This window comes from Montipora foliosa, chromosome 7 (genome assembly GCF_036669935.1).
Source record: "Montipora foliosa isolate CH-2021 chromosome 7, ASM3666993v2, whole genome shotgun sequence".
In the NCBI taxonomy this organism is placed as follows: Eukaryota; Metazoa; Cnidaria; class Anthozoa; order Scleractinia; family Acroporidae; genus Montipora; species Montipora foliosa.
In genome coordinates, this window is record NC_090875.1 from 11,279,946 (window position 1) to 11,291,577 (window position 11,632).

General features: G+C 39.0%; 2 non-coding genes across 2 annotated transcripts; both read right to left on the reverse strand.

Moving 5' to 3' along the window:
• Positions 1–313: 313 nt before the first annotated feature.
• On the reverse strand, positions 314–386 carry Trnat-agu (transfer RNA threonine (anticodon AGU)). The gene has a single exon. It is a non-coding gene; the product is annotated as a tRNA-Thr (tRNA).
• A 277-nt stretch (positions 387–663) lies between these two features.
• Positions 664–736, reverse strand: Trnat-agu (transfer RNA threonine (anticodon AGU)). The gene has a single exon. It is a non-coding gene; the product is annotated as a tRNA-Thr (tRNA).
• Positions 737–11,632: the final 10,896 nt, after the last annotated feature.

Here is an 11,632-nt window from a genome sequence, read left to right on the forward strand (position 1 = left end):
TTTTTCGCCGATTAGAATATTTTCGGTGATTCCCCTACTTTTTTTTTTCGACGCAAAAAAAATCAATATTTTGCAGAAAACTTAGCAAAACCACACACACAGCATGAAAATACATCCAATAATCTAGCAGTCTGCAAAGTTCCAAGTCAGTAAAATACTAAAAAATATTTTTCTCACAAAGTCAAAATTCTGAGGGTACCAGGTAGGGAAATCATTACCGGGGAACCTCAAGAGAGAGAGAGAGAGAGAGAGAGAGAGAGAGAGAAAGTTACAGGAAACTCAACACTGGGCAACTTCTGGGGAAAACTGTAATTGCCCTGAGCGGGATTTGAACCCACGTCCCCCTGATCACTAGTCGGGTGTGATGACCACTACACTATCAGGACAACCATGTTGGCAACATGGCTGATTGATCACTTAATGTGTGGCATTTATGTGGGACTCCCTAATGGGCCAGTTTTCTATGTGATAACGCTGGATCAACATGTGATTCACAGGCGGACAAGGGTAATTAATGTAAAGAGTCAGTTTAGTAGATCCCTTGAGCCAACAACGTATCACCCCCAGGAGGATCACAAATGGATTCACAGTCCAAGTTGAGGAGAAATTGAGAGAAAGTTACAAGAAACTCAACACTGGACAACTTCTGGGGAAAACTGTAATTGCCCTGAGCGGGATTTGAACCCACGTCCCCCTGATCACTAGTCGGGTGTGATGACCACTACACTATCAGGACAACCATGCTGGCAACATGGCTGATTGATCACTTAATGTGTGGCAAAAAAAAAAAGAAAAAAACGATACGATGCGTATCTGAATTACTTGTGCTAATTATTTTATAAACTCTTGTTCTTAGGCCATCGTAGCTTGATTAAGAAAGTAACACAAACAGCGGTGATAAACATTGTATTCCAACGCATTTTTTATAAAACTTGACGTTCCGTATGCTAGTCAACATACATTTTCAAAAGTGACCGTTACAATTTTTGAAAACGAAATATATATATATATATATATATATATATATATATATATATATATATATATATAGTGAGTAAAGAGGAAGCGAGGACGGACAACTTCTGACGTTAAAAAATTAAAAAATTAAAAATTTACTAAAACGTTTCGGTCAAAGACCTTCTTCAGTTATGACAACTTTTGAATAAAAACGAAACTTAAATAAGATTTAGGCGCTAACAATTACACAATACCAAGTGACAGCTGTCAAAAAAATATATAAGATTGCAAAAAAGAAGAACAAAAAGTGGTGCTAATTTGTAGATGACAAAAAGGCTAAATTAGCGAAGCAAAAAAATTAACAAAACCCCTAGAGGGGCCCTTAAACAATATAAATCATAATGAGCTTCCCGGCCAGGGCCTTTGAGTTCAGCTAAAACCTAAGGGCCTGACGAAATCCAAGAAAAGGGCCTTGGAACGGTTAATCATGTAGGAATGTACTCTATGGGAAAGGAAACTAATTGTAACAAATTCTGTTTTTTGAATGAAATTCCTTCCTTTTGTTTAAGCCGTGGGGTGCTAGAGAGAACAGCTGAGCACTCCAATAAGCCTCTTTTGTAATTAAAAGCCTATCGATTTCTTCAGAGTTGCATGAAGCCTGCACCTGATCAATGCATTGAAATGAAAAATCATCTAGGGTATGTGGGATTTTGTTAAAATGCACTGCTACTTCGCAAGTTGTTTTGTTGGTAAGCATAGCAGACTTGTGATTACGGAACCTAATTCTAAAATCAGTGGTGGTAGATCCCACATATTGCAAGCGACATTTCTTGCAAGAGGCTAAATAAATAACGTTTTTAGAATCGCAGGAAAGACTGGAATGAATGGTGTATTTTTTTTTCCGTCTTAAAACTAAGGAAAGATTTAGATTCCACAAAGAAATTCTTACAAAGATCGCATCTATTTCTATTGCATTTAAAACAACCATTGTTGTGGTGATCCGTTCGTCCCTCTGCGGCGGTTTTCAAGCGGGATGGTGCTAACAATTCTTTAAGATTTTTTGACCGACGGAAGGCTGGTATGACAGAGCCTCGAGGGAAGAGTTCTTTTAATTTGGGGTTGGATTGTAGAATAAACAAGTGCTTTCTAATTATGTTACCAACATCGGGTAAATTTGGATTGAATGTAACAACAAACGGAAATAGTTTCTTCGCTTCTTTTCCACGAGTTCTAAGTAGATCATTTCTAGAAATGGCGGAGGCTTTGGAGGATTGATCATTAACTAATTTAGAAGGATAACCTTGATTGAGAAGGTACCCTTTGTACTCAGCTGTTCTCTTGGCAAGAAAGGTTTCATCAGAGCAATTTCTTTTCAATCTTGTGGCTACTCCGAAAGGAATGGCCTTGAAAACATGCTTGGGATGGCAGCTAGAAGGTGGAAGATATAAATGACTGTCTGTGGGTTTAGAATAGACGTCTGTCCTAATAAATTTCGTGGGATGTAGTTTCAATGTTTCCCAACATCGATAACAAACTTGGTCTCACTGCCGTAAGGAAAGCTTTGAATGCCAGAGAAAATAAATTTCCATCAACTACTTGCATTTTAAAAGCTGTGAAAATTTGTTTGAATAGCAACCATTCTGTTTTTAAGGAGAATTTCTTTTTTCAAATTCATGGCACAGCTATGGGTCCAAAGAATGCCTGCAGTTATGCCGATCTTGCGATGGGCGAAATCGATCTCCAAGCTAAACTTTCCGGTCAGATAAAGCCGTCCCTGTGGTGGCGATATCGTGACGATGTTTTTGATCTTTGGATCGCAAATGGATTCACAGTCCTAGTTGAGGAGAAATTGAGAGAAAGTTACAGGAAACTCAACACTGGACAACTTCTGGGGAAAACTGTAATTGCCCTGAGCGGGATTTGAACCCACGTCCCCTGGTCAAATCCCGCTCAGGGCAATTACAGTTTTCCCCAGAAGTTGTCCAGTGTTGAGTTTCCTGTAACTTTCTCTCAATTTCTCCTCAACTAGGACTGTGAATCCATTTGCGATCCTCCTGAGGGTGATACGTTGTTCGCTAAAGGGTTGCTACTTAACTGACTCTTTACATTAATTACCATTGTCCGCCAGTGAATCACATGTTGATCGAGCGTCATCACATAAGAAAACTGGCCCTTAGGGAGTCCCACGTAAATGCCACACATTAAGTGATCAATCAGCCATGTTGCCAGCATGGTTATCCTGATAGTGTAGTGGTCATCACACCCGACTAGTGATCAGGGGGACGTGGGTTCAAATCCCGCTCAGACGAGACGACTCGTGTCTTCTTGCCGCCACAGAAACAAAGCCCTCCTGCGCAATAACTAAACTTAATTTCGCACTGCATAAATTAGACACACTATATTGTATATAAGCGATGGTAAAGTTTATTCTCATTAAATCCCCTAAAGAGTGGGCGACCACGAAACAGGCTTTTAGGGATAAACTTGCAGTTTATTTGTCTTTTTCTTCCATATATATATATAATGGGGGGACGTGGGTTCAAATCAGGCTCAGGGCAAATTTTCTTTCAAACACTTATTCAGTTAAAAATATGATTATTTGGGGTGTGCATTGTCAGGGTTTCTCTCCTACACTCTCTCTAAAATTAAAATTAGCCTGTATCCTTCTAGGATGCTTCCTTGTCATCTGCTTTGTTGACTACGGTCGTGCATCATTAACTTGATCCTTAGTTGGGTTTCAAGTGAAGTTATAGGCTCCCCTACCTTGTCACCTTGAAAGAAAATTTCCCGGGAGGCCCTCGCCTTAACGACGTAAATCACCTCTTCGATGGCTGTGTTGCTAGCATGGTTGTTCTGGTGGTGTAGTGGTGATCACACCCAACTAGTAATGGGGGGTTGTGGGTTCAAATCCCGCTCAGTTATATATATATATATATATATATATATATATCTGACTGATTTTTGAAGAAGGTGGCTGCTTAAATTTTCGGTTGAATACGGGCGAAGCCCGTATTCAACCTCTTGGCGCGGTCTTTGAACCAGGGGGGGCTCCGTCAACACATGCCTGTGCAAACTCTAGAGTGTCTAAGCTATGATTTAAATGTTAGTTTGCACCTATAAGAGCAAGGCAAAGTTAGTTTAGGGGGGGGTTGATTATACCCTGAGTTAGAGTTTGTGCCTTGGTTTAAATCAAATAACTTGTCAGTATTTCTGTGACACTACTTGGCAGAAATTGATTGCCTATGACTTAGGAATGACCAAGAAGCTAATTCTCTTACATAGGACTTGATCAAAATTTAAGTCAGGAAGTCAGGAAATGTCTTACCTTGACCTCTCAGGTGCCACAGGGATCCCCATGCAAGGACCAGTAAAATAATAATTAGACACGTGTAAACTCGAGAAGTTGCATTGTCCAGGAGGGGGTAAGGTTTGATCCTAGCTGCAATCATAGCTGTCAGTAGAGAGAACTTTGCTGTGCATCTGAAGGTGCTAAGTTACAGCATCAATGGGTAGCTTTTTGTAAATCCAGTCAGATATATATATATATATATATATATATATATATATATATATGTTGTGTAAAAAAGCGGTCCGTGTAAAAAAGCTGCTTTTTTTGCAAATATATATTTGTAAAAAAGCTGCTTTTTTACAGAAATATATAATTGTAAAAAAGCAGCTCTTTTACAAAAATATATTTTTGTAAAAAAGCTGCTTCTTTACGTAAAAATGCTGCTTTTTTACAATTATATAATTGTAAAAAAGCAGCTTTTTTACAAAAATATATTTTTGTAAAAAAGCAGCTTCTTTACGTAAAAATGCTGCTTTTTTACAATTATATAAGTGTAAAAAAGCTGCTTTTTTACAAATATATAATTGTAAGAAAGCTGCTTTCTTATGTAAAAATGCTGCACTTTTACAATTATATATTTGTAAGAAAAGCTGCTTTTGAACAGAAATATCTCTGTGTAGAAAAAAGGAAGTACAGAAGCCGTAAATAATTAAGCAAACCGGCTTTTACAACGGTTACTGTTAATACATTACATCAAGTAGTGTAAACCATTCGTTGCTTTAGAGTGCCGAGCAGTGCATTCATAATTTATCTTTCTGAAAACCGATGGAGAAAGCTTAGAGCTCTTCCTACAGAAATACAGTGGTGATGTGATTTTATGTAGCCTATGTTAGCCATACACATAATCTTTATTGTCGACATCACAATCAGTTTAATTTCAGCGTATAAATTCGAGACAATATTTGGTTCAGGTCACAGTTTGTGACCGCGTGCAAGAAAGTTATAATTCAGTTTTGTAAACACACAGTCCAAGCGCTATAACTTTCCAACGATTTATGCCAGTGCCCTGGCCTTTTTTGTTGGCTTGTGCTACCCGCATAAGTATTATTTATTAGTAAAAATCACGTTCCCAAGCCTTCATAAGTGCCGAAAATCGAAAAAGTGTTTCCTTACGTGTCACGTCTTGTAAAAGTGCAGGAAATTTACAATTCAGTTTTGTAAAAAAACGGTCCGACCGCTATAACTTTCCAACGATTAATGCCAGTGTCCTGAATATTTTGTTGCCTTGTGCTAGCCGTATAAGAATTATTTCTTGGCAGAAATCGCTATCCCTAGCCTTTCATAAGTGCCGCATAAGGCAAAAAACCATTCTCTTACATGTCGCGCCTTTTAAAGGTACAGGAAATTTAAAATTCAGTTTTGTAAAAAAACGGTCCGACCGCTATAACTTTCCAACGATTAATGCCAGTGTCCTGAATATTTTGTTGGCTTGTGCTAGCCGTATAAGTGTTATTTCTTGGCAGAAATCACTATCTCCAGCCTTTCATAACTGCCGCATAATGGAAAAAAACCGTTTTCTTACATGTCACGCCTTGTAAAGGTGCAGGAAATTTACAATTCAGTTTTGTAAAAAAACGGTCCGACCGCCATAACTTTCCAACGATTAATGCCAGTGTCCTGAACATTTTGTTGCCGTGTGCTAGCCGTATAAGGATTATTTGTTGGCAGAAATCGCTATCCCTAGCCTTTCATAAGTGCCGCATAAGGCAAAAACCCTTTTCTTACATGTCACTTCTTGTAAAGGTGCAGGAAATTTACAATTCAGTTTCGTAAAAAAACGGTCCGACCGCTATAACTTTCCAACGATTAATGCCAGTGTCCTGAATATTTTGTTGCCTTGTGTTAGCCGTATAGAGATTATTTTGTTGGCAGAAATTGCTATCCCTAGCCTTTCATAATTGCTGCATAAGGCCAAAAATCCTTTTCCTACATGTCACGCCTTGTAAAGGTGCAGGAAATTTACAATTCAGTTTTGTAAAAAAACGGTCCGACCGCTATAACTTTCCAACGCTTAATGTCAGTGTCCTGAATATTTTTATTGTCTTGTGTTAGTCATATAACTATTATTTTATGATAGAAATCACTTCCCCAAGCCTTCCATAAGTGCCGAAATTGGAGAAACTGTTTCCTTAAATGTCACGTCCCATAAAGGCACAGAAAATTTACAATTCAGTTTTGTAAAAAAACGGTCCGACCGCTATAACTTTCCAACGATTAATGGCAGTGTCCTGAATATTTTATTGGCTTGTGCTAGCCGTATAAGTGTTATTTCTTGGCAGAAATCACTATCTCTAGCCTTTCATAACTGCCGCATAATGGAAAAAAAACCGTTTTCTTACATTTCACTGCTATATCTTTCCAACGATTGATGCCTGTGTCCTGAATATTTTGTTGGCTTGTGCTAGACGTATAAGTATTATTTCTTGGCAGAAGTCGCTATCCCTAGCCTTTCATAACTCCCGCATGATGCAAAAAAACATTTTCTTCCATGTCACGTCTTGTAAAGGTGCAGGAAATTTACAATTCAGTTTTGTAAAAAAACTGTCCGACCGCCATAACTTTCCAACGATTAATGCCAGTGTCCTGAACATTTTGTTCCCGTATGCTAGCCGTATAAGGATTATTTGTTGCCAGAAATCGCTATCCCTAGCCTTTCATAAGTGCCGCATAAGGAAATAACCCTTTTCTTACATGTCACGCCTTGTAAAGGTGCAGGAAATTTACAATTCAGTTTTGTAAAAAAACGGTCCGACCGCTATAACTTTCCAACGCTTAATGTCAGTGTCCTGAATATTTTTATTGTCTTGTGTTAGTCATATAACTATTATTTTATGATAGAAATCACTTCCCCAAGCCTTCCATAAGTGCCGAAATTGGAGAAACTGTTTCCTTAAATGTCACGTCCCATAAAGGCACAGAAAATTTACAATTCAGTTTTGTAAAAAAACGGTCCGACCGCTATAACTTTCCAACGATTAATGGCAGTGTCCTGAATATTTTATTGGCTTGTGCTAGCCGTATAAGTGTTATTTCTTGGCAGAAATCACTATCTCTAGCCTTTCATAACTGCCGCATAATGGAAAAAAAACCGTTTTCTTACATTTCACTGCTATATCTTTCCAACGATTGATGCCTGTGTCCTGAATATTTTGTTGGCTTGTGCTAGACGTATAAGTATTATTTCTTGGCAGAAGTCGCTATCCCTAGCCTTTCATAACTCCCGCATGATGCAAAAAAACATTTTCTTCCATGTCACGTCTTGTAAAGGTGCAGGAAATTTACAATTCAGTTTTGTAAAAAAACTGTCCGACCGCCATAACTTTCCAACGATTAATGCCAGTGTCCTGAACATTTTGTTCCCGTATGCTAGCCGTATAAGGATTATTTGTTGCCAGAAATCGCTATCCCTAGCCTTTCATAAGTGCCGCATAAGGAAATAACCCTTTTCTTACATGTCACGCCTTGTAAAGGTGCAGGAAATTTACAGTTCAGTTTTGTAAAAAAACGGTCCGACTGCTATAACTTTCCAACGATTAATGCCAGTGTCCTGAATATTTTGTTGCCTTGTGCTAGCCGTATAAGAATTATTTCTTGGCAGAAATCGCTATCCCTAGCCTTTCATAAGTGCTGCATAAGGCAAAAACCCTTCTCTTACATGTCACGCCTTGTAAAGGTGCAGGAAATTTACAATTCAGTTTTGTAAAAGAACGGTCCGACCGCTATAACTTTCCAACGATTAATGCCAGTGTCCTGAATATTTTGTTGGCTTGTGCTAGCCGTATAAGTGTTATTTCTTGGCAGAAATCACTATCTCTAGCCTTTTATAACTGCCCCATAATACAAAAAACCGTTTTCTTACATGTCACGCCTTGTAAAGGTGCAGGAAATTTACAATTCAGTTTTGTCAAAAAACGGTGCGAACGTTATAACTTTCCGACGATTAATGCCAGTGTCCTGAATATTTTGTTGCCTTGTGCTAGCCGTATAGGGATTATTTTGTTGGCAGAAATCGCTATCCCTAGCCTTTCGTAATTGCTGCATAAGGCAAAAAACCCTTTTCCTACATGTCACGCCTTGTAAAGGTGCAGGAAATTTACAATTCAGTTTTGTAAAAAAACGGTCCGACCGCTATAAATTTCCAACGCTTAATGTCAGTGTCGTGAATATTTTTGTTGTCTTGTGTTAGTCATATAACTATTATTTTATGATAGAAATCACTTTCCCAAGCCTTTCATAAGTGCCGAAATTGGAAAAAACTGTTTCCTTAAATGTCACGTCATATAAAGGTACAGGAAATTTACAATTCAGTTTTGTAAAAAAAACGGTCCGACCGCTATAGCTTTCCAACGCTTAATGTCAGTGTCCTGAATATTTTCGTTGTCTTGTGTTAGTCATATAACTATTATTTTATGATAGAAATCACTTTCCCAAGCCTTTCATAACTGCCGATATTGGAAAAACTGTTTCCTTAAATGTCACTTCTTATAAAGGTGCAGGAAATTTACAATTCAGTTTTGTAAAAAAACGGTCTGACCGCTTTAACTTTTCAACTATTCATGCCAATGTCCTGAATATTTTGGTGTCTTGTGCTGAGCATATAACTATTATTTTATGATAGAAATCACTTTCCCAAGCCTTCCATAAGTGCTGCAATTCGAAAAACCGTTTTCTTACATGTCACGCCTTGTAAAGGTGTAGGAAATTTTCAATGAAGTTTTGTAAAAAAATGGTCCGACCGCTATAACTTTCCAACGATTAATGCCAGTGTCCTGAATATTTTGTTGCCTTGTGCTAGCCGTATAAGTATTATTTCTTGGTATAATCCCCCCCCTTGGTGGGGGGGGGGGGGGAGGGCACCTCTTTCATACGTTTTACAGGTCTGTTCGACCTTAAAGGCTATGCGTTTTTGGCCCTTATTAGTTTTGACCATTTTGTTCTAAAATAGGGTATTGTTTGTTCACTCAAGTCTTGATTTGGGTATGTTTTTGTAGAAAAGGCCAATTCTTCATCGGTGTGCAATAAGCCCATCAACAAAAGGCCTTCTCAAATTGTAACGCCAATCGTCTAAGAGCTGAAATCGGTCAGAAATAGGGTATCAATGTTTTGGTTAGGTCTCAAATAGGGTAGGGAAAATAGTAGACTTTTGTCTGAAAAATGGTGTTGGTTTCAGGAAGTGCGCCACACACCCCATTTTTTCCATTTCTTTTTTTTTTTTTTAATAACCATGCGAACGTCTGGGACTTTCCCTAGAAATATCATTCTAGGTTGACGAAAATGCAAATGACAGCGAGCACCGCCACTTGATACCACTAACCATTAAAGCTAGAAGAAAAATGTTATGGACACTTCATTCGGATGCAGAAGTCGTTTTATCATATGGCCAGTTCGGCCCCACGCGCGCTTCTATGGTAAAACTATATGGAAAAATCCCCGTATGAAGGCCTCGGTCCGTACGCCATGAACTCTGGGCCAAATACTTCCCGTCCGGCCCTCCCACTCAGTCAATAAGTTCATAGTAGGAACTTAGTCAACTTCAGTTGATCTTTACTATACTGAAATTGAGTTCATTGCCTTGTCGATGTCTTCCTTACATATTTTTGATAACTCACTGCTATCAGTTTTCAAGGACAAAGAATCAGTAAGTAATCTTTCATCAAGATTTTCCTTGGCCATCTCGAACAAACAGTCACAGAGTCCAGCGTTCCAATCTTTTCTAAAATACTCTGTGGTTTTCTTAGCCAGTACATCTGTAAGCTCTGCCATAGAAACGTCAGTCTTGAATCCGCGTGACGCGACCTTGAGCATGAACACTTCTGCCAGCTCTGCACAGGTATAATCTTGGAAGTGAAAAATCGATCTTATTCGGCGCTTAAAACCTGGATTCAACTTAATGAAATCCTCCATTTGCGCTGGATACCCTGCAAATATCATTACTGGATTTCCCCCCAACATCGCTTCCATAAGAGTATCAAGCGCTTCCTTCCCATAACCTTTGTCCTAGTCAACCTTAAGTCGATATGCCTCGTCGACAAATAACACTCCATCTTTAGCTCTCTCTATACAGGCCTTTGTCTGCACGCCAGTTTCACCAAGATATCTACCTACGAGGTCTGGGCGTTGTACCTTGATCAGCTTTGACTTCTTCGTGATACCAACGTCCTTAAGGATACCTTTAATTAAAGTACAGTAAAGTAAATTGAAGGGTTCAAGAGGAATTCCATATCACTTTGACTCACTGGTGCTCTTTTTCGGCAATTTATGAAATTGTATAGTGAATGTTCCATGACGTAATGCTCAAAGACGCTTTACATGTGCAGATCATGCAAAATATGCTGTAGGAAAAGCAGGGCACACCACGGGGAATTATGCTCCCTACTCTACTTGCGAATATTGTTTGGGTGACACTGATGATTAGTAGGGAGTTAAAGCTCTACGACGGCGACGGCGTTCGACGAAAACTTCATCTCAAAATATAGCATTGCTCTATCATAAGTCTTTTTGCGATTATCATTCAGTCTCGTTCATATTTCCTATAATATGGGCGAAGTATCATAAAAGTAGATTGGTACGAACGGTTTCTGAGAGAAAATAGAGAATGAAAGATTCTTTGTTGCATGCTCACGTTGACGTCAAAACCTCAAATTGGGTGCTTTCACGTCGCCGTTATGCAAAAGACCGCAAACCTACTTGCTGAAATCCGTGTCCGTGGGTCACGTGCAGCACGATTATTTATGCTGTTTTAACCAATCATATTGTTTTGTGGCGTTGTCAGCGTCGTGGCAGTCGTGGTTTCTTAAACTCCCCAATAAAAAGTGATGTGAGACGGATTCTACGGTTTTTTCGTCTTTAGCTGAGAGGACTAGGAACTCAGATCCTTTGTGGATGTCGTTACAAAGGCAGCACTTTCTTGTCTATTATTTTAAGAGCCCGAGTATTGTTCAGGACGGGGTTTGAAACCGCGACCTCCCGCGCTGTAGTCCGGTGCTAAACCAATTTCATGACCCATCCTTCAGTTTAGTCTCGGTAATTTACTCAGTGTTCCGGCATATTTTGTCTTCAGCTGTCCTCTCTGTGTAGTGAGCCCTGCCACAAACACCATATATTTTCTGTATTTAGCTGATCAAACGGTAGGGTACTGCTTCGCTCTACACTTGGCGAATCGACATCCATTGTCTGTTGTCCTCTAGACCTCTATATCAACCCACTATTCTAATTATGTGCATTTATTATGCCATGCATTTACAAACCTGCCATTAATCTTGCAATTGTTGTTTTTCCAGTTCCAGGGTTGCCCATCATTACCATGTGGTAGATAGGAGGGACTTC